Here is a 25,000-nt window from a genome sequence, read left to right as displayed (position 1 = left end):
GGGCGGTCTTCCTGGACACTGCCTCTTCCGAAACTGAGTGCTCTGATGCCACGTTTCACGTCCCGGCGGATTCTATAGATTTCAACACCTTCGAGATAGATCAAAGGCTCATCGAAAATGCCGCAAGGAAACTGAAAAGCTCTTTTGCTCCTGGACCTAATGGAATTCTGGCTGTTATTTACAGTCGATGCATCGAAGCTCTCTCGTTGCATTGCCGCTAGCCCAAATCTATAACCGATCATTTCAACAACGTAAATTCCCGGACTATTGGAAAAATTCCTTCATGTTTCCTGTCTTCAAAAATGGCGAACGACGAAATGTGAAGCAATATCGAGGCATTACGAGTTTATCGGCAGGATCCAAGCTTTTCGAAATTGTTGTAAGTCAAGCTCTCTTACGCGCTTCCTCACATTATATTGCCGCTGAACACCATGGGTTTATGCCTGGCAGATCGGTGAGTACCAATCTTTTAGAGTACACTTCGTTTTGTCTGAACCAAATGGAAAGAAAAAAACAGGTCGATGCTATATACACCGATATCAAAGCGGCATTCGATACGATTGATCACGGAATCTTACTCGCTAAGCTAGCTAAGCTCGGTATTCATGACAACATGATCTCTTGGTTGAAATCATTCCTCACTGAGCGGTGTATTAGGATTAAATTTGGTGATAGCATATCATTTCCATTTACTAACCGATCTGGCGTGCCACAAGGGAGCAACTTGGGACCTTTACTGTTTGTTCTGTTTTTCAACGACTTGATCCTTAGCTTGGAAATTGGAACCAAAATAGGATATGCTGATGATCTGAAACTATTCGTTCCAGCTGAATCCACTGTCGATTGTGCACACCTTCAATCTTTACTAGATCACTTTGGTGAATGGTGTAGAATTAATAAGCTATCAGTCAGCGTCTCCAAGTGCTCCGTTATAACATTCCATAGAAAGAAAACGCCAATTTTATATGATTATAACATCGATAACCAGCGCCTTGACAGGGTAATTGAAGTTGACGACCTTGGAGTTATCCTCGATGCTCAGCTTACGTTCGATAGTCAACGAACTTCAGTTACAAGAAAGGCGAATCGTCAGCTTGGCATCATCTCCAAAGTAGCACGAGAGTTCAGAGACCCATTGTGCTTGAAGTCACTCTACTGTGCACTTGTCCGGTCAGTTACAGAACATGCTGCAATTGTTTGGGCTCCCTATCAGTTATGTTGGATTTTGCGAATCGAGCGTGTACAAAAGCGTTTTGTTAGATTCGCTCTACGACATCTACCCTGGCGTAATCCTGAAAACCTTCCCGCATATTCCGACCGGTGCCTGCTTCTGGGATTAGAAACATTGGAACGCCGCCGAAAAACTCAACAGGCATCATTCATCGCAAAAATACTGAATGGAGAAATTCAGTCGCCAAACCTGCTAGGAATGATCAACTTTAATGCTCCTTCGAGGACTTTACGTCATCACTCTTTGCTATCGAATCGAACCCACCGAACATCTTATGGCCATAATGAACCATTGCTGAGCATCTACATCAATTGGTGGAGCCATCTAGCCGATTCATCAACCGAGTACGCCAGTCTTCATTGTTTCGTGTTATCTAATTGTTTTGTATAGATCCTTAGTATAGATAATTCATTAAAACAAAATGTTCGATGAATAAAACTTAATAATAATAATAATAATAATAATATCAATATTTAACACAAATGGAGATACACTTGTTCATTGTGATAACAAGAATAAGATTTATCAGTTAAGAAAGTTTTACTAGTAAAATCTTTGAGTCTATATATTCATTAACAACATGCTATCCCTTAGACTCGTGCCCATAATAAGTTAAACCGTATTAAAATTAATTCTTAGGTTCCATTCCTCCACATTTTGTGTTGTTTAGCATAACTTATTATTGTAAGAAAATTCAACTGAAAATCACAGAATATTGCCACAGAATTTTAAGCAAAAATCACAGAATTCGAAAATTTATGTTATCTAAAACACAGATTTTTTTCGGCAACTTTGTCCTTAGGTGCATAAATATTGAAGGAATATTTGCAGAAAGGGTATTACTCCCGAACATACATGGAAATTATATATTCCCGAGAAATCTATTGTCAAATTTCCCAGTTTCCGATAGTTTATGACGGTCACCTTGCAACTAACCCTATTTGTAGTTGGTCAAAAAAAATTAAGTACCTATCTTGCAAGTTGTTATTTGTAGTTGGATCAATCGGATATTAACAGTTGGGGCACCCAAATTCAGGCTCTCGAACATCACCTGCAAGGCAATAAGCCAAGATCAGTGGAAAGACTGTTTATTAAGAAATCACATTTTTGTGAAAGAAGATGGAGAAATTTTCGTGGATATATTTTGGGTTTTAGTGAAACTTTACGAGGGAAAATCACTACTCTTATACTGCATTTAACTATGATTTTAGAGTCAGTCTCATTTTTTTTGTTATCAGGACGCTGTAGAATCATTAGTCAAACAAGATTTTTTTGTATTTCATGAGCAGTAGGTTATGTCGAATTGCAACTGTTCTCGAATTTCGAAAAAAAAAAAACCTGTGGTCTTAAAAGTTTTTCTTTTTGATCGAGACCAAAGACAGAATTTTTGCATATTTTGGAAACGAGTTTTAGCAGTACCCTGGATTTGATTTAAAATTTTGCATGGAACAACGCCAAAATAGTTTATTTTTGGCGAAACCATTGCATCTGGTGATCCTCAATTTCCGCTAGTCCTATTTTTTTTTTGCAAATGAACTTATGTAGGAACTGTCATCAGAACATTTTAAAACTCTTAAATCAATAACTTTCTTGTTAAAATAATAATTCTGAAAATTTGACGGAAAATCTGTAAGTGTAGCTAGTTTTTTTATAAACAAAAACAATCCTTTGCTGAGGCGTTAAAACTATTTTCTCCATACTTCAATCGCTTTGCTGTCTTCGGCAAAGTAATAGCCAGAGAGTTTTCCAGTAAGCTGTAGCTCTGAATTTCATTTGCATTGCATGAGAGCAAAATATTCAAGAAAAACAAAAAAAAAAGTAACATTCTCCGAACAAATTTTTGAGTTTTCTCAAACAAAATTTCAAATCAAAACCCGGGTAACTAAATCACATTTAAAAAAATCTGCAAAAAAAAACGTAGTTCATTTTAACCGACAAGGAAACTTTTCAGCTTCAGGTTTTTTGAAATTCGAGAAAAGTTGAAATTCGTAACACCATAATATGCAGCGTTGAAGTTGACAATGTTCAGGCAGTTTCATCGGTAGAAATAAGCACATTTCGGAGTGAAAATAATAATCGGCAAAAATAATAGACAGTTTGTTCGACTTTCTGAGACTTAGTCAGTTATCCGAAAAACGTTCAGTTTTTTTTGTCTGAAAGTCGGGGTTTTTCGAGATAACAGCAAGTTTTATGGAATCCTAAGTTATTTGGCATCAAAACTAAAATTCTATTTTTCGAATTTCCGTCGGTCTCCCTTTGGTAATTTTTTAAACTTTTAAGTTGATTTAAAATCCTCAACCTCAGAGACTTCCATCTCAACATGACCGATGTGGGATCCTGAACACCGAACCGATCGGCTCACGAATTATACTTCTTCGTCGTCTGTTTATATTCGACATTATATCCGGAAACATAGACAGTGCTAACCTCGTCGAAATGATACCGTATCATGTCCCATTTCGCTCTCTATGGAATTTTGAGCCTCTAAGAACAATTAATTATGGAAGGAACATATTTAGATTAAGAAATCAGTCTGAATGATATTAAGTTGTCGGAGACCGTGAACAATAAATACATAATACAATAAATAAAAAAAAATTTAGTCTGGATGAAACCAGATTTCGAAGGTTTTTGGCATCAACATTAAAATTTCTATTTTTCAAATTTCCTTTTCTCCCCTTTGATGATACACATGTGCTTCAACATACCTGGATCGATTTTGGTCAAGTAATGATTGATATTTTTAATTGACATTTCAAAAAAGTAATGAGAAAAAGTTGTAGACCAACAATGTTTTAAATTAAATTATTTGCCGTTTTTAAATAATATTTCCAATTTAACGAACTAGAAGAAGTCTTCCCGTTGAAACGCTATGTCCCATAAACTTATCCCCACCGAATATGGTGCCATCTTCGCAATAAATGCATTAACGGAACATTTATCATCGGTGCCACCTACTTCTGGCTTCAACGCGGCGAAGAGAACTCAACCGGAAGGGGCTGGAAAACACGTGCGCGTAAGTGGTCTGGAAGTGAAATGCCAGATTCCAAAAACGAACGTCCTACCCATCAGCAACTTGTTTCAGCTGACTTGCTGTTTGTTGGTTGGTTTGTTGGTTTGCAGTAGTTAGAATTCGCTTTCAATTTTCCACTTTTCGCTGAAACTCTGAGAAGGAGTTAATGTGTGTCTTTAGCGAGGAAAAGACAGTTGCTTCAAGGCTGCAGTACACTCGTGCCTTTTATGTATTTGTTGACTTGGAAAATTGGGACTTTTCAACCTTTCCACTTATAATTTCATTTTCTTTTGATATTTTATAGCGAAAAGTTAGCTCCAGCAAACCAGACAGAAATACTTTGCATTCCTAATAGAAATTTGCATAATGAAAAGTTATTGTTGCCGAATGATACATACACCTTTCTCCTAGGGGAAGAAAGAAATAGGAAGGGCCAAGTTTTCCAGTTCCCTCTCGAGAAGGGCAGGTGCTTCGAGAATTTATAAACACATACTTAGTCGGAGTAGAAATTCCTGCACAAAAACTTCCTTGCAGCCTTCCAAAACAGACGATGCCGTTAGAAGATGATGAAATGCTACTTTCCGAAAAGGTTTTTTCCACCCAAAATGGCCCTCCCTTCTCTGGTTTGTTGCTAAGATTTACCTCCTCGAGAGAAAAGAAGAAGACCTCTGTTGCTTCCGGCCAAACGAGAGAAAGGATCTCTCGTCCTTTTTTGGGCTTCGCTTTTCACTTTCTTTCGAGGAGAATGTGTAATATGCTAATTATCTGAGACTAGAGTAGGTATATAATCTCAACGACTGCTGGTGGAGTGGCACTTCAGAGAATGTTCCGGGAAACAAAGATTCGGGCAAAGTTTTCCTCGAGGAGAACAGTGTTTTGCGCCGAGACAAGCCTCCACGGGCCGACATTCATTGTCATTTTCGGGTTGGAATTTCCGTGAACAGCATTCCTGGGGAGCTTGTTGAGGCAAGAGAATTTCCTATGACGCCTACCCGAGCGTCGAATGAGATGATTAAATTAAATGCTTCGCTGCTGTCCGTGATGAAAGTGGAAGGATTCAATCAAACGTACTTGAGAATTCTTTCCCGAGCATTTTCCTGTTGTGCTTTTCGAATCTCTTTGATGTTAGATTGTAAATTAAAAATTATTTAACCTTGAGCTGCGAAAACCTTCTAAGGTATTTAATTACTAGAATTGTCAACCTCAGGTCAACCATCCAATGTATTGATAGGACATCGGATCGACGTGATTCTATTTGAAATTTTCAAAAACGAGTGTGTTCATGCGGGAAAAAACCGTTGAAAAACACAAAAATGCTTGAGCTTCTTTTAAAATTTAGAACTTTTCCTAGTCCTAGGTTTGCCTTTGAATTTTCAAAAATTTTTATTTCGTGGGAATGTTTATCAAATAAAAGAAGTTTTTTAAATTGTCGTGATATAAATTGGAGTGACTAGATTTCCAATAATCGCTTCAAAAGCGTAGGCCTTCTACTGAAAGTCTAGCCACGTCTAACTTCCTTATCCTTCGTTTTACAGTGTAACAATTATTTTATGTTAACCCACTAAAACCCAATATTCTTTTCGCTAAAAAATCACAGAAGTTTTGTTTTATGCTAACATACAACTTTAGTTCTTCTTAATCTAACTTAATCTTTAACAAAAAATTGAATTATTTTTCAAAATTCTCATAACAACGTGTGCTCAAGAGCTTAATTTCAGTGCTTTTCGGTTGCAAATATTTAACATATTTGTCGAGTTGTTGTCGTTTTCCTAATCCTTTGGACTAAGCATTCCAGAATTTTTCCTGCACGTGTCCGGGATTTCTTTTTTTTTTAAACCTGGCCAAATCCAGCATTTGATATCAAATTCCGGACAAATCTGAGCAATATCCGGACAAATCTGGGCAAAATTTATCCAATATTTGAACAAAATTAGGATGAAAATAGGTTAAAATCACTTGAAACTTTAATCGTTCTTTGAAGCACGTCAAATTTAGTTCGATGGTTAAAAAAATAATTTCTAATCAATTTCACTAAATATAACTCTAAAGTATTCGTTTTCGAACACACAAAAATCAAAGTTTATCATTGCTCAATTTGGCATGCTCGGAAAAAAATTAATGAGGATGTAAAGTAATAACCGACATAAACCTTTATTCTGTGGAAAATCTCCAAAAACTCATACAACAGATTGTTTGTAATTTTTCCAATTTGGGATGTGAAACGCCAAAACCTCACCGCCGCCCCAAAGCCTTTCCAACACTCCCCAAAATTCAAAATTGAGCTTATAGTTTTCTTGAAAAATGTCAACGCCATCCTGGGGATGGTAGGGACCACTTAGAACACCACAAAAAAAAATTAGAAATAATAATACAGTCGGTTAAAGATGGTTCCACCAATTTTTCTATTTCTTCTATTTCTTTGACTTTCCATCTATCATCCTATCTACTTTGAATATCATAACTTGCCGTCATACTAGGAAAACAATAAGATAATATACAAAAAAAAACAGAAAACTGATAGCTGATAAACTAACAAAAAAAAACAGAAAGCTGGTAGCTGATAAACTAACAAACCTACATAACAACCTAAATTCGGATTTTTAATCTTTTTTTCTAGCCTTTATTCAATAAAAGATTTGAAAAAATTTAATTCTACAATTTTAGAAAATATAATTGAAAAAAATACATTTATTTCTGACATCATAAAACTTAGTTTAAAAGATTTGAATATGGAAGTTTTCATTTTATCTACAAACTTGTTGAAGACTGCAATACGATTTGATATAAAAAATTTTAAGATGCACTTTGGCTTAAAAGTTCTTTGAAATATCGTCAAACTCCTGGAGTTTTGTAGAACTGGAAAAAACACTTCAGTTACAAAATTACTCGAAATCATCGAGAAAGTAGACTTCTCAACCCAGGTTTTAATTTTTTTTTACGGATTGCATTTCAAAGTACGGCAGGCCTGTTTGCTAGACTAAGACTAGGACTAGGGCTAGGATTAGGACAAGAACTAGGGGTACCAGGACTAGGACCAGGACTAGGACTAAGACTAGGACTAGAACTAGGACCAGAATCTGTACAAGGAGTAAGACTAGGACTTGATCCAAGACAGTTATTTGACTGGGCGCAAACTGACTGTTCGGACTGGTGATACCTTTTCCAAGCAGTTTTCTGCCTCCTCCGGTGTGCCACAAGGAAGCCATTTAGGACCGATTATTTTCCTAATGTATTTTAACGACGTGCTTTCACTCCTTGACAGCCCAAAACTTTGCTATGCTGATGACCTCAAACTGTTTTACACCGTAAACGACTACGGCGATATTAATTTTCTGCAAAATCAGTTCAACCTCTTCGCTAATTGGTGCGACATCAATTGCTTGCCATTGAATCGTAACAAATGCGCAGTTATCAGTTTTTCTCGTAAGCGGCAGCCTTTGATTGCGGAATACTACCTGGGAGAACAGCCCATCGCACGCGTGGACCATATTAACGATCTGGGCGTCATCCTCGATAAGCGACTGGAATTCAAGACACATACAAACTACGTAGTCAACAAAGCATCCAGAAGTCTTGGTTTCATTTTAAGAGTGGCGAAGGACTTCAAGGACGTGTATTGCCTGAAAAGCCTATATTGCAGCATTGTTCGTTCCATTCTTGAATACGCATCTGTCGTCTGGTGCCCCTACTACCAGAACGGCGCTGAACGTCTCGAGGCTATCCAGCGGCGCTTTTTACGATTCGCCCTTAGGCATCTGAACTGGCAAGACCCTTTCCGCTTACCAAGCTACGAAAATCGATGCCGCCTTATAGACATTGACACTCTTCAAGCCCGTAGACATGTAACCCGTGCATCTTTCGTTGCTGATATCTTAACATCGCGAATCGACTGTCCCACTTTACTGGAAGCTATTCCACTAAGTGTGCGACCCCGTGGTCTCAGAAATCAGGATCTTCAATTGTATGTTCCCATTCGAATGAACAATTATGGAGCAAACAGCGCCCTCATCGGTGCAATGAAGTCGTTCAACCGCTTTTCCGAGCATTTTGACTTCGACGTTTCGAGGGATGTTTTCCGAAGAAAAGTTCTAAGTGCGCTGAGGAGCCCGTAGCTAGACCTAAGTGTTTTGTTTTAATTTAATTTTAATTTTAAGTCATCATTTGGATCTATATGTGATCTGTTGATCAGAATAAATAAATAAATAAATAAATAAATAAGACAAGGACCAGAACTAGAACCAGGATCTGTACAAGTAGTAAGACTAGGACTAGATCCAGGACAAGGACCAGAATCTGTACAAGGAGTAGGACCAGAACTAAAACCAGGTTCTGTACAAGGAGTAGGACTATGACTAGATCCAGGCAGAATTAGGACCAAGGAGTAGGACTGAGACTATGACTAGGACTAGGACTAATACTAGAACTAGGACTAGGACTGGGACCAGGACTAGCACCAGGACTAGGACTAGGACTTGTAACCTCCTACTCGGTTACAACCTGCATTTTATGCCTTTCGGTGTCAGTTTTGTCCCGAATAAAATAAAATGTAGGTAAATGTACATATTCACGCATTAAAGTTTTGGATTATATAAATTTCATTAAATATATTGTTTAGTTGGGCATTTGAGTTGATTTGTTTGAAAAAATAGGGGAACAGCAGATTTTTTTCCGTGTAGCAATTCAGGATGACTCAACTGCTCGAACATCGAACTTCCTGACACATGTCACAACAAAAGAGCGAGATGGCTACATCGCCTCAGATGACGTGGCCCAATCAGATACATCGGCTTTGCCGATCTCCAATTCGGGCGGAGATTATATAAGGCCTACGCACCCATTGGCCGGCCTCTTTCCCAGCAAACATTTAAGAGGGTATATCGCAGGAACAACAGAATTAATCAAACGAATATACCAGATGAAAAGATTGTATTAAACTTACCAAAATAGCATATAGCTATAAAAGTGGAGGCGATATATCTACAATGACAAAGATTTTAACGATTCGATTTCCCCACAAAATGCAGAATATACGATTTGAAGTAATTTGAGTAAAACGAAAAAAAAAATTCCTGGACCGAGATTTGAACTCCAGCCTCCGAGATGTCTGTCCGGTATCTTACCACTATGCCAACTCATCAGTTGAAATGATTCGCGCCATAGCTCTATATGTGAGATTTTCTGTTCACGAACCGGTCAAAGGGAGAATGGGAGAGAACGAATAGAGTGTCAATTGAAGGACCGCCCATTTATCGTAAATCAGTTTACTCAAATCGTAAATGTCGAATTAGCGTATTCTCAACTTTTTGTAGACATATTTACGAATTGACTAAACTGCTATCCGATTCAACTTTTTTTGGGCAAAGCTTCTCTTAAATGAATGATAGAAAATCACTCAATACCAGCTAGTTTACGATGGTTATTGAAAATGTCTTAATATTCGATTTGGATTATCATTTCTATTACGATTTTATGTTAGCTGGGTTGATACCTTGGAGTTCGCGTCCGAAGTGTCGTCCAATCGTTGTGCGCGCTTTTTATCCCGCCAACAACCGTTTCCATCAACCAAGTGTCGTTTCCGTTTTGGGACCTTGGTTTAAGTGCTCAGTTTGTTGAGTGTAAGGCACTGTGCAAACAGATTTAAGTGCCCGCGACTCCAAGAAGATTGGACAGCCGTCCGTAACCATACGGCAGGACATTCCCGGCCGTACGACAACCTACGGCTCGGGAAAATATCGAGAACTGCGGTTCTTGGGTAGCTACAACAGTTACCGGATAACAAGACGAGGTCAAGGCAACTTCCGCCATAAAGCCGGAGGCAGGAAGAGAGCCAAACGACATCACCGATCGTTGGTGAACTGGGCCAAGTTCACGGACAGCGATCCCACGTGGTACCACGGCAGCGATACCCGGGGCAACGAGGTGTCCAGCAGCAGCAGCAGCAGAGATAAGCAGTGAGTCAAAAAAGGGTTTTTCTTTATAATAAATTAGAGTTGTTTTATTAAAGTTTTCTTGCTTTTTGCTCAATATAATTAATTTTAATTGTCCCTTAAAGTTTTTTGGTTCTTTATTGCGTGCACCGAAAAGCCTTAAATACGGGTTATAACTGGGTGGGAGGTAACGACATCGAACAGGTAGGTGAGTGTTCTTCTAGTTACGACGAGCCGACCCTGAGATTGGCTGGAGTCCGGAGCTAGCCGAAGGCCTAGTTTCAATTGGCGCCCAACGTGGGGCCCAATTGAAACTAGGCCTTCGACTAGCTCCGGACTCCAGCCAATCTCAGGGTCGGCTCGTCGTAGGTAGGAAATCACTCACTCACCTGTTCGATTTTGATTCCTCCCACCCCAGTTACTACCCGTATTTTAGGTATTTCGGTGCACGCAAGTAAAAGTCTAACACACAAAATTAAAGAGCAATTCAAATTGTTATATTTAAGAAATTTAAGAGAAACTGAATAAGGAAGAAAATTCTAATTTATTTACAAAAAACCCCAGTTATGACTCACTGCTTTTCTGCTTGCTGCTGCGGGTACCCGTCGATGCTGCCGGACACTTCGGTGCTGGATCTCGCTGCCGTGGTACCACGTGGACTCTTAGACCTTGGGTACGCGAATCCGAAAAGTGTCGTTCGACAGTTGTGCGCGTATCGTATAAACCGCCAACTTACTTCCGTTAGCCAAGCTTCACCTATATAGAAGATCTTGGCAGTTTAGTAAAGCGAGTGAAAATATTCACATATCAGCACCGTGGAAAAAAGTGCTAAGTGCGTCCCAAGAGGGTCGAACCGCCGTCCGTTAACATACGGCGCAGGACACGGCCGTCCGTCAACATACGGCTCCCCGGATACGCCGTTCGTTACCATACGGCAAACGACTTTCTCTGACCGTACAACAACACACGGTGCAGAAAAGAACAGAGAACTTCTCTCGACAACCCATCCTACAGCCGCCGGTAGTATTCCGAGGCCACATCTATCACCACTTTGAGGCCTGAGGCAAACCAGAACCTGCGCGACGCACCAGGGCGTCCGCAACTACGGGAAAATACCGGCCGACCCGGCCGACGGAGTCCACGTGGTACTACGGCAGCGAGATCCAGCACCGAAGTGTCCGGCAGCATCGACGGGTACCCGCAGCAGCAAGCAGAAAAGCAGTGAGTCATAACTGGGGTTTTTTGTAAATAAATTAGAATTTTCTTCCTTATTCAGTTTCTCTTAAATTTCTTAAATATAACAATTTGAATTGCCCTTTAATTTTGTGTGTTAGACTTTTACTTGCGTGCACCGAAATACCTAAAATACGGGTAGTAACTGGGGTGGGAGGAATCAAAATCGAACAGGTGAGTGAGTGATTTCCTAGCTACGACGAGCCGACCCTGAGATTGGCTGGAGTCCGGAGCTAGTCGAAGGCCTAGTTTCAGACTAGGACTAGAACTAGGACCAGAATCTGTACAAGGAATAGGACTAGGACTAGATCCAGGACAAGGACCAGTACTAGGACCAAGGAGAAAGACTAAGACTATGATTAGGACTAGAACTAGGACTAACACATATGAAACGCTGTTTGCTGAACCTTTTCTCCAATGTAACGCCGAGCTCAAAGAGCTATCGAATACGTGCTGTTTACTGTTTTCAAGAACTTTGCCACCTTGTCTTTTGATGACATTCGTTTGAAGTGGTTTATTTTCGTTGAAGGTTCAATTAACATTCGGAAGGTATTTTTAAAACCGGGGTGTTTCTAATTTCATGGCTCAGTGGTATTCTTTTGATCAAAACTGTGCGATTTCTTGACTGTCAAACAAATTTGTTTTCGGCCACAAAAAAAATATTAGGTCTAGAACTGGCACCAGGACTAGGACTACAACTAGAACAAGGACCCAAATCTGTACAAGGAGTAGGACAAGGACTAGATCCAGGTCAAGGACAAGAACTAGACTGAGACTAGGGCTAGAACTAGGACTAGGACTTTAACCAGGAAAATAAAAAAAAGACTAGGTGTATGATTAGGACTAATACTAGGACTGGGACTGGAACTAGGTCTAGGACTGGGACTGGGACCAAGACTAGTACTAGGACTAGGACTGGGACCAGGACTAGGAGCAGGACTAGGACCAGAACTAGGACTAGCACTAGAAGTATGACTAAGACTAGCACTATGAGTATGACTAGGACTAGGACAAGAACCATGACAAAAAAAGACTAGGAATAGGACTAAAACCAGGGCAAAACAAGACTAGGACTAGGAATAGGGCTATAACTAGGACCACGATCAAGACTAGGACTAGGACTAGGGCCAGAACTAGGATCAGGATCTGCACTCAATAGGACTAGGACTTATGACTAGGACTAGCACTAGGACTAGGATTAAGACTAGGATTAGGACTCAATATGACTAGGACCAGGACTAGGACTAGGACTAGGACTAGGACTAAGACTAGGACTAGGAATAAAACTAGGACTTACACTTTAACTAGGAAGAATTAGGACTAGAACCAGGGCTAGGACTAGGACCAGGACTAGATTCATCTCGAACTAGGACTAGGAGTAGAACTCTTAAAAAAAAACTTTTTCAACTTTTTTGGTTTAAGTCGGATTTTATCGCATTTAAACAAGCTTCATTTGTCGTCTCAGAATCAATATCGGAATAATAATAAGGAAATGAGCATTGATATTTGCTTGTTTAATTCACTTGTTTAATCCACTGCAGTGCACTGTGCTGCAGGCGGAAATTAATCTTAAGTTTAACAGATATGTAGTTACATACATAATTCTGGCCCGATCGAATTACAAGAAGGATTTGCGCAACGATCCTGTAGTTTTTTTTTAATTTTAAATTTTTGGTTATGAAAATGCATGAACATAAACTTCTCTTCTATAACATTTGTCTTTCCCGATCGATTTCTTTCGAATTTCCTATTTTCAAATGTTGAATTTCAGAAATGACCCCTGGGAGAAGGAAACTAAATGCATGTAAGAATTCAACACGCCCAAACCAGTTAAATCCATTTTCTTCTCGCAAAATGAGAATTTTGTTGCCTTATGCTATTAAAAATTGATCCTTCATTTCATGATTTATAACATATTTTTAAAATATTTTCTAAAAAATGGAAATACTGTGTCCATCAAGAAATGAAAAACAATTTTTCACTGTATTCATACATTTTCTGATGAAAATTTCATACTATTTCATACAAAATGCTGAATTTCATTTATTCCAGCTTTAAATAAGTTTGAAATCTTGGATATGAACTTGAAATTCAAGCACAAATCAATGAAAGTAGAGTTTCAAAAGCGCCAGACCTCAGAATCATAAATTATAATTTTAATTCAGAACTAAATTTAAATCAAAATGAAATCGAAATTCAAAATGAAAAATGAACTTCCGTGCTGATAGAAACACAATTTTATTCCAGAACTGAATTTATATTTAGAAATAAAATTCTTCGACCGAAATTCGAATTGAAAAATGAACCTCAGAGTTGATAAAAACAACACGATATTTCCGGTTCACTATTCCGAAAAATGTATCAGAATTCTCACAAATATTTGCTTTTTCGAACGATAAGTTGCAAATCAGGAACGTTAAAATATCGTTGTGTTAACCTTGCACTAACCTTAAAATGAAGGAGCTTAGGAAAACCAGATTATTTAAATAAATCTCAAAATGTTTTTCTTTCCAATAACAAGAGTATTATGTACTTTTATTGAATACATTTATAATGAAAGATTTCTTAATGAGCTCATAGGTTGATAATTTTTCGCCGTCTTGGCATACAAAATATGAAAATCAACTTGAAATCCAAATTTTTTCGCAGGGAAAATTATAGATTTGCAGATTAAAGATTTATTTATCAAAGGATATCGAAATAAGTTTACATAGAAAATGAGTTCAAAAAGATAAAACGAATATTCGGCTTTTGAAGAAGGCAAAGTAAATCGTTCTCGGTCGTTGGACGGTCGCCTCAAAACCTTGAAAAAAATTTAATCGTCAAACTGATAACGAATATTTTTTATTACTTTTACTTTTCCTTCCTGAACAACTTTACTACTTCGAAAAAATATAAAAAATTCCTAACAACAGCTGATCATTGAATATCTCGAATCAAAGCCTTGAATTCTGGATTCAATTTGTGAAAGTAACAATTTATTTGTTTTTTGAATAAAACTCTATTTGTTCAACTTTTTACTTTTCTCCAATGAAAACTTTTTCCAGAAGATTTTGATGTGTAGGACTTTTTCAATGCCGTACTCTCGTTGAGATGCTCGACGTTCATACCTGAAAAGAAAGAGAGAAAATTAATTAGATTTTTTTTAAGGTTTTTTAAGGTTGAGCACTAACTACATTAAACCGTTGATGCTTAATCAAATAAGAAGTCAATCGATTTCGATCGCAGATAATTCTTCAACTTATCAACTTCTACATCCTTCATTGATAAAACCAATTTTCAATTTTAACACCAGATATTTGAACTTCCATCACGCTATCATTCAGAAGCGCCAACGCAATCTTTCAAAACAAAATTCCTGACACAGATTGGACCCAATTTCGAGGCACCTGAGTGACGGGTGATTAATTTATAACCGCACCCTTAGGTATCAATTTCATCTCGAGCCGACGACGACAACGACGACACCAGAACCAAAACCAGAACGGCAGGGAATTTCCCGGCTTTTCATTTGCCGCGCTACGAAATCGCTGCCTGGTGCTGAAGATGAGCAGAAGGCTGGAGAAAATTGTCGCACAAATCCCGATGGAGACACTTTTCACCATAAGCCGCCACCAGGGCCGATGCCACTCGAGAATCCGGGAATGAGCCGTAAATTTATATTTATAGAAATTCAAATTTATTCATAGTCCAGCATGGCGGATTCTGTAAACCGGGAAGAGGAGGAAATGTTTTGAAAGTCAACAACACGGCTTGCCAATGTTTGTGTTTTTGGAGATTTGTGTTGATGTTCTTCGTATCTTTTTTTGTTTTGGTTTTATAAATTACTCTGTGAGATAACTTTAAGAGAAATTGGGATGATGGATAACTCGTTAATTGACTGGAAATGTTTTCCATTCTGCGGATGGATTATAACAATGATTACTTTAACACTAAACGTACCGGAGGCGGTCAAATGACGGTTTTTGAACTTTGAACGATGATTACGCCTTATATAATTGTTTTTTCGCAAATTTAACGACAGGACTATTTTTGTTTTGGAAATGCAAGTATTTTTGCGTTTTTAAAATTTTTTTAAGTGTTACGGTTTTCGAATAACGTATGTGGTATACCTATTCATACCGCGAGCGGTCAAAAGACGGCAAACACCGTTTTCGCTAAAACTCCCTTGTTTTTCAACCGATTTCTACCAAATTTATAGTTTTGAAAAGCTTATAATTTGACTCAAATATGTTTCTCAGACAATTTTCAGCTACAATCAATAACTTTAAAGTTATTTACAGTACAAGAAAAATTTTATGAAAAAACATGCTTCAGGAAAAAGGTTGTAAATCAGTTATTAAGTGCTAGAAAAAAATTTCACTTAGTGCCTGAGAAAGCTGAAGTTAGAAGCTATATGTTGCACATATGGAAATTTTTTTTAAAAATTTTCTAAGATCATGGCCACAAAAAATGTAAAAAAGTTGTGTAAAACCCGTACTTTTCAATCAATTAACCGCCAAAGCTGTTCCTGTTACAGTAGAAAATTTTGAAAAAGTGAATTGAAAAGTAGACGTAATTTGTCACATTTTGGCATCTTTAGATTTTTGAAATACGAAGTACATAATTTTTGACGACTTTTCAAAGGTAGTTGTTTTTCGAACTTTTTATCAATTTGGATTTTCTAAGACAATTCCTACATCTAAGCTCAGCTTTGCACTGGATTTTGAGTACGTTAACGTAAGGTTTAGGCAATAAAACTATATGCAAAAGAAAGCTTATTTTATACCGGTTCTAGTAGTATAACTGCATTGGCGGTGCAATGCTTGGCAAAAATATGATAAACATATTTGAGTCAAATTATAAGCTTTTCAAAACTATAAATTTGGTAGGAATCGGTTGAGAAACAAGGGAGTTTTAGCGAAAACGGTGTTTGCCGTCATTTGACCGCTCGCGGTATGAATAGGTATATACAAAGTGTCGGTATGTTTAGTGTTAAGCAGGCAAGAACAGGCAGTGTAATGATAATTATTGAATTTGCTTTCGGTGTATAAGATCAAAAATAAGGTTTAAATCCATAATTTTTCAAAAAATGTTGTAAGACCGTGTATAGCCGATGTATGACAGGGACATCAAATAGGCGTAGTCAAAAAAATATTGGTTTTACCAGTTATTTTTAGATTTATCAAAACATGCGATTTTATCCTACTAAGAAAAAGGGGTAAGTAGCAAAAAACTTTGTTTTAATGAAAAATCAATTGAAAACATTCGAAAATTTATAGTTTTTATATATTTGTGAGGTCATAACGCATAAAGAAGCAACTTCAGAAATTTTTGGTTTTGTTCGAATTACATTCTAATTTTTTTTCTGTCAAAAATGTTTTTAAATAAAACCATAAGAGTGCTGCATAAATTTAGGGGTAAAAAATAATAACAAAAAATTCTACTAGCTCAAATCATTAAAAATAATGTTTGGGTGGATGGAATTTTGAAATTAACAAAAGCGTGATGCAAAACAATCAAATTTCAGCACATGGAAACGAGATTTGAAAGGTGAATATTTTATTTGCTTTTTGATGCATTTTAGCCCAAACTGGTATCTGAATTCCAAAAATATTTCTTTTGAAAAATATGGCGATTTTCCGAAAAATATTTTTACAGCAATAGTGTTCGTATAGGATAAAAAAAGAAAGCTAGAGTTTGTAGGTGACATAATTAAGCCAACCCGTCATACTGGGTAAAATTTTTTACGTCATCTAAAAATGTTTAAATTGGTACATCTATTGCTTGATTTTTTAGCCAAACATATTCTCTATACCAAAAATACACACTAAATAAGGAAAATGATTTATAGCGCAATTTTTTTACTTACGATTATCACACAAACTCAAAAAATTGTAAACTTTACTGATAAAATAAATCAAAATTAAAGAAAAAATCAGAATGAATGTTTCAAATCAATGCCCTTTCCAGTAGGTCATTGATAAATTATTAAAAATTATGCTGTTTATTCTGAACTATATAATTGCTTGAAAATAAATTCTAAGCAGTTTAGTTTTCAAGTTTCAAATCAATATTGCATAAACACCTGAAAAAGAATGCGAACGAAAGTTTCGAATAAAGCTTCGAACATAAGAATTAAGGCACAGAAATATAATGCATAACATAAAACACCAGATTTATAAAATATCTGAAATCTGAAATAAATGTCAGATCAAGTTAAAAATAAACTATGATTTAAAATTGTAAGGAATACAATAATTATTGTTATTTTTTATTCCTAATTAACATTTCTTTTCTTCATTTTCCATTGGAGGATTGATTTGAAAAATCCGCTGCAGTATCTTTAATTTGAAAACAAAAAATTAAATGTGAATTCTTGTTTAGGAAAAAAAATCAATTTTCAATTTAGAAGAATTTATTAATAAGCTGAAAATTGAATTTGAATTGAAATTGAATTGAAAATTGAATATGAAAATTTTTCCAGTTATGAAAAGAAAAGGCTAAAATAGTTCATTTTTGCAGTTCAAAATAGTAACTTAATTTTTAAACTCAACATGTTTAATTATACAAAGTATGACAAAGTACAGATCAGGAAATGGGAAATTATCCTTCAATTATCAACAAGAAACTGATAAAAAACAAATAAAAGCAATGAATTCCGAATTTTGTTAAAAATTTGATAGCACGAAGATAGTACAAAATTAGTTAACATTGCGCATAGTCAAATTTAACTTTTAAGTTGCTACTTCGAATCATTTTTCGAACTTTCTAAAGATTATTTAAAAATCACGATCGATTCAAAAACATGATTTTATTTAATTAAAATTATGAAAATATTATAAATTTTCACTCGATGGTTTTAAAGGTTAAAATTTCAAGCTCTCAATATTTTGTCGAGATATTTTGGTCCTAGAAAGGACAGAAGGTGGAAACAATGTTTCTCGCATTAAAAATTTAGTTTCTATGACTAGATTATGTATTCAGAACAAAAAAAATGCAGAATTTAAAAAAAAAACAAGACCAAACCTATAAAAATGATTTCATAAAATAATAAATGTTGGAGTTAAAAATTGGAGAAATTTATTTGAAATTTAAAATAAAAAATAAAGACGAAAATGATAAGTGTTTTAACATTTTACATGGTTTATTATTCTCGATAAACTCGTCTAACCCCTTTAAAAACTAATTAATATAATATCGTTGATAACTCAAGGGGACAGCATTTTGGTGCCTATGATTTAGTTTTGGTAATTTGGAGTTTAAAGTTTTAACATTAATCAGTTTCAAGTGAAATCAACCATTGATAACTGATGAAATAACAAATTTACGTTAAAGAAAATATTTGATTCTGAATTTTTTTTTTTGTACATCATATTATATATCAATTTTATTAAATTAAGGAACAATATTTTAAAAATGATGATGCACGAGCTTCAAAAGTTAAATTTGACAGTTTTTTTAAATTTGAATAGTACCATTACAAGTGTTTCTGACATTACTGAATGAAGTATTAAAAAATTTCAATCTAATTAACCAAATTTGTTCAAACCTGCAAAACGATTAGATTTTTGCTTTAAAAATAAAACTTCTTTTAAAATAAGGAACAGTAAGCAAATTGAAAACCTTTAAAACTTTTTCGCAGAACTCAAGATTAGTGTAAGGTTTGGGGAAAGTTGGTAATTGATTTAAAACCTTTATTCTTAAACATTATGTTTTTGTTTCAAAATGTTGTCTAAAAAATGCATAAATTTGTTAAATGATTTTGGAATAATTTCAAAAGTTATCTAAAAAAACAAAAGCTAATAGAAAAATTGCACATTTGGATACTGGACACCCAAATTAGTCAAAATTGGTTTTTAAGTTCTTTTCCCCTAGGAAGGATGTAAAATTTGTGGCCTTGTAAAATTTATCAATACGTTTTTGAAGGTGGTTAGACTTGATTGAAATTGAGACTGAACTTGGTTTCTTGAAGAATATTTCATATCAGCACGATATTTTGTAAATCAAAAATTGTAGTAATAAAGTAGAGCAAACTAGGTTTTAGATTTTGTTTTGCCAATTCTAACGACCATCATGAGTGGTAAACACCTGATACATGGCTTCCAACTTTTTGATGTATAAAATTTGTATTCGATGAATTAATTTTCAAGTTAAAATGGTTGGTTTCAAACTCTGAACTTATTTAGTTACACTTTTTAATAAAAATTCAAGACGGTTTGTTGGATTTTTTGATGTCATGTTTGAAGTTTCAATACAAAAGGTTGATAGAATTGTAAATCAAAATTGACAATTAAAAATTAGTTTATGTAATGTCGTTAAATGAAATGTCTCAAGCGTAAGTAATTTAAGTCTAATTTCCGCCAAAGGCGAGCACAATATCTGACTTGCTTGTAAACACTTATTTAACACCTTTTAAGAATAAGTAATTTCCCCGTTACTACGTTGAAAATTTCACTTGGAAAAAATCTCAATGGGGGGGGGGGTTAAACCCCTAAAATTCTCACTCCCACCCCCCTCCCCCCTTTGCATAGCCTTGGGAACAACCCTTATGAGTCCGGCTTTGTTCTGCGAAAAAAAGCCGAAAAGCGAACTAGTCTTGACCAGACAAGTACTGAAAAAACACCAGTTTTTTTTTTAATTTCATTTTTTAAGAGCATTGCCTTTGCAATCTTAAAACTGTAATAAAGAGTCGCTTAACGCAATTAGTAAATAAGTGACAAAATTTAGTATAATTTCGGAAGGAGAAGTCCAGTTCTAAAATACTCTAGTGTTAAAATTAATCTATCCATTTATATATCGCAGAGATCCCAAAGCAAAGCCTCCGAATACGGATGAGTATTTCTCATGATAAGTAACACTTCACTAACTACCAAGGCCGGATTAAGAAGGGGAGGGACAATGGAGGCAATTGCCTGGGTCCCCCGACTCAGGGGGCCCTCCGAGGAAGAAAAAATAACATAATTTATATCACACCAGAAAACTAGAATTGGAAATTAAAATTTAAAATCTGTATTTAAACATTGAATAAAAGAGCATAGCCCCTCCCCCCCTGAAATTATAGCTCAGAAATTTTACACTTATAGAAATTTGGGGAGGCCCCTAGTGTAAGCATTCCTTATTTTTCGAAGCACGTAAATATTCGGGCCAAATATTCGGGGTAAACATGAATGTTTTTCTTTAGATAAACTTGACACATCTGTAGATTCAATTCCCATTTTTTCTTGATCCAAAACCTGATAGCAAACCTGCGAAAATGCATTTTTCACCGAAATTCATGAAAAAATAAAAAAAAAACTTCTTTCTAATTTTTTACTTGAAAACCCGGGCAAGTACAGATAAACCCTGCAACCTGAAATGCTTACTTACTATGAATAACACAACATTTTCTCTTCGTATATTGTGTCAAATAATTGTTTGATTTCACAGCGGATCAAGCTACGTAGTTATTTCTTAAATCTTTCTCCACATTTCACAATACAATTTTTAAGTTCACACTTAAACTTAGGTGATAACGATATTTGGAAAAGCTACTATAATTTGCAGTCAGAGATTTGAAATTCGATTTAAATTTTTCAACTTTCAATGTTGATATTTTTGAATCTGAGCATTTTATTTTTAAATTACCCTCTATTCAAGTTAAAATCCTGAATTCTCGTTACAATGCAATACATTCCGAGTTTTATTGAGTGTTTACGTGACATGAATATTTTTATGTTTATATTTAATTCTATTCTAAATTTTGCAATAAAGAAACAATTTTTGATTTGTTTTTCTCAACAGATTCTTAGTTCATGTAGTAGAAGCTTTATATCTATGTTTAATTCATAGTTTCAACTTTTTATTCACCAGCTGAAACAGGTCTTCATATCAAGTCTAAGTTTTCTTTTTTTAATATCTGATCTGATTAGAATTGTATTCTTTTTTTTCCTTTTTTTCTTTTTGATAGGAGTTTAACCCGTTAAGGTCATTCTTCCTCGGAATTGTAATTGTCTTTTTGATAGGAGTTTAACCCGTTAAGGTCATTCTTCCTCGGAATTGTATTCTGAATTTCAAATTCCAATTAAAAAAAATGTCAAATCATTTTTTGATTCCAAAGATAAGAAATTAGAATAAACATTGAAATTTTGAGCAATAAATTTGGCATTTCCTACTTTGGCTCTGATATCGATTTAGATTTTCATTTTAATTAAAGAATGTGCTACCACACCCAAAATTCAGCCTTTGTGCCAATGGCGTGTAGTCAATTTCATAGCATCATTGGTACAAGAAGATAACGCGACCGGCACTGATTCGATTTGCGCCCACCGGCATTAACCTCCCAGCGCAACCGAATTGCGTATGTCTGAATGAAACAAAATAAAAACGTTTTCGCGTCCCTCCCCATCGCATCACAAGCCGAAGAAGGATGGAAATAAATACCGGCCAACACCAGGCAGCAAGCGAACCGAGCACTGTGCGTGTGAATGTAGCAAAAGCAACAACAAAAACATCCTTCTAATTCAATCAACCGGCAAACACGGCTAAGCTGTGCGTGTGTATGTAGCAAAAGCAACAACAAAAACATTCCTTCAATTCACAGGCAAACAACACCGGCCAAGCTGCCCGGCTTTAGCAGCTGTGTATATGTAGCGTGTGTATGTAATAGCAGGCAGTAAGCAAAGCACAGTTCTCATTCAATGGGTTTCCCGTTCCTTCACTCCCGTTCCCTTTCCCGTTTCCATCTTAAGGCAAAGGAATGCATTGAAAGGAGGCCAAACGCCGGGAAGCCGCTGTTGTACGTTTTTTGTGATTGATCGGTAACAGAAAGCCTATGACAAATATACCTCGTCCTACATGAAGCTCGAATAGTACACTGGTTAGAATGTCGGACTGGCAAGACGATACAATTGGTGATGTGAGTTCGATTCTCACTACAGCGCTGTGGTTTTAATTTTTATTTTCTTGTTTCCGGGATGAATTATCCAATAGGAAGGAAATCCCATAAAATGTTTTTCTTGTTTCGCTTGAATGTAGTGGTCATCATTTTGGTTGGGAGTCGAGTCCTTATGCCAGTTACGGTTTTTCAAACATACCGTCTTCGGCACAGTGCACATTTCAGAGCATTATCGGCACAGAGATTTGCTAAAAAGGCATTGGATTTTTGCAACCTCTTCTATGGGTGCAGTTGCCGAGGTGTATGCTGAATTTTTATGACATCGTCGTTGATTGGCAAGGTTGCCGAACCACCACCAAAATTTCCGATTTTCACTACATAGCAATTTTGTAATAAAACTTGATTTGAAGTTATGATATTGTTTTATTTGAGATCTTGAGTTGTGATTCTGATTTCCACCTATACACGGAGAAAAATGACGACAGTTGTTTCAATTATTTCAGCTTGTTATACCAATAATCGAAATGCAGTTGATTTTTTCGCATTCAACTACTTATATAATAGATTCAACTACAAACTTCTAATTGTCCTTACGCAATCAACTATCAATATAATGTAAGGTTGCCAGAATTTTTTCCACTCCCATCCGGGCCTAGCAATTCCGGGCATTTTTTCAAAAAAATCCTGGCAAAATCCGGGCATGGATTTCCGTTTTTGAAATCCAAAAACCGGGCAAAAACCGAGCAAAATTTAGGTGTTATTATATATAAAAGCAAAGAAAAAATGCAAAAAAAATGAAATTAATATTTTATTAATGTAATTGCAGACTCCCAAAAACATTTTGGAACACTTAAATATTTAAAGGTTTATAAAAGTGAATCAGCGAAATTATTTGAAACAACCGTTAAAAATTTCCATACCGTTAATCGATTTAGCTGAAACTTACTCAAAAACTTTGATTTTTTGGTTTCTTTGTGAAAATTGTGAGAAAAATCCGGGCAATATCCGGACTTTTTTCACGATATCCGGGCAACCGGGCCGGACTGAACTTTCTCGAAATTTTGCATCAAATATCCGGGCAAACCCGGATAAATCCGGGCAATCTGGCAAGCTTAATATAATGCATTCAACTGTATGATTTATTTTATGCATTCAACTATAAATACAATAGATTCAACTACAAACTGCTGATGAATATAATAGATTCAATTGTAATTGTATAATTGATTCAATTGTAATGGTTTAATTGATTCAACTGTAGATATGGTAGATTCAATTACAATTGTATGATTGATTATAGGCATTCAAATATAAATATAATAAATTCAACTGTAGTGGTATAATTGATTCAACTGTAATTATGATAGATTCAACTGTAGTGGTATGATTGATTCACATGTCAATATGCTAGATTCAATTACAATTGTATGATTGATTTTAGGCTTTCAACTATAAATATATTAGATTCAACTGTAGTGGTATAATTGATTCAACTATGATAGATTCAACTGTAGTGATATAATTGATTCAACTGTAAATGTGATAGATTCAACTGTAGTGGTATAATTGATTCAATTTTAAATATAATAGATTCAACTACAAATGTATGATTGATTCTAGGTATTGAACCATAAATATAGTAAATAAAACTGTATTGTTATGATAGATTGTGTGTTACTTGAATACTATAGTGTTCATCAGCAAAATAAAAAAAAAGTATTTGAAAGTCTCTTAAAATAAAGAAGAAAAAAAAGTAAGTGTGGGACCCAATACGTGTTCCCTGTTCGCTATTTTTAGGGCTCTCTCCGGTGATGGGGAAACATTTTCCTCTACACGTTCGTGGCAGCGGTCTTGTAGAAGGGGGGGGGGGAAGTACACCTACTCTGGCTGCCCGGGAAATCGACGTTGGTCTCGACGATCTTTTACACGATCCTGGCAGGATCCCACAGGAAACATTACGGTAAGTCAGCGTATGATAGATTTATGTCATGATATTGAATACATTTTCCCCCCACAAGGTCAATCTTCGCCGGGTGCAGAAGCACGGACATCTTCCGGGACCGATTAGTTAAGACGCAAAATTTCCTGGGCAACCATGCATCAAGATCCAAAAAGTATAACTGCGGAAGAACCAGGACATGGAAATCGGGATTTCCGGTCAGGTTTTCTAGCATCATGGCGGCTAAAACGATCTTAATGCAAAATGCTGAAATAATAAATTTTAAAAAATAGAACGTAGCCATAAAATTATTCCGAAAAAGTGCTTCAGATATGATAACTTCCAATATAAACACAAATTAAATGTACAATATTTATAGTTGACCTCAGTGAATCAATCATAGAAATAAAATTGAATCTATCATATTTATAATTAAATCAATTATATTATTATAGGTGAATCTATCATATTTATAATTAAATCAATCATATAATCCTACTATAATTATTGTTGAATGTATAACATCAATCGCGCATTATAGTTGAATCTATTATATTTATAGTTGAATGCACTAAATTAATCATACAACTATAGTATAATACATTGTTGACTGTACGAAATCAATCAGATTGTCTATTATATGTAATGTTGAAATTTTAACAATTATAGTTAGCCGAGAATTAATCAGATATATGATTTAATATAAGTGGATTATTGTTGGAAATACTAAACCTTTTTTCCGTGTATGTATCTCATTCTAAGTTACAATTTTACTAACTCACAATCATCATGAAGGAAATAA

The 25,000-nt window shown here is 35.6% G+C and overlaps 1 protein-coding gene and 1 long non-coding RNA gene across 4 annotated transcripts in view; one reads left to right on the top strand and one right to left on the bottom strand.

Moving 5' to 3' along the window:
- LOC129756378 (neogenin) overlaps positions 1-25,000 on the top strand; it is a 502,299-nt gene that overhangs the window by 69,473 nt on the left and 407,826 nt on the right. The window lies entirely within an intron of this gene.
- LOC129756386 (uncharacterized) overlaps positions 14,227-25,000 on the bottom strand; it is a 43,859-nt gene continuing 33,085 nt past the window's right edge. The window contains exon 2 of the long non-coding RNA XR_008739453.1: positions 14,227-14,514. This is a non-coding gene — a long non-coding RNA (uncharacterized LOC129756386). The remainder of the gene's footprint in view (positions 14,515-25,000) is intronic.

The sequence above is a fragment of the Uranotaenia lowii genome, chromosome 3, assembly GCF_029784155.1.
Source record: "Uranotaenia lowii strain MFRU-FL chromosome 3, ASM2978415v1, whole genome shotgun sequence".
In the NCBI taxonomy this organism is placed as follows: Eukaryota; Metazoa; Arthropoda; class Insecta; order Diptera; family Culicidae; genus Uranotaenia; species Uranotaenia lowii.
The sequence above is the reverse complement of the archived record's forward strand: the minus strand, read 5'-3'. Positions and strand labels throughout refer to the sequence as shown.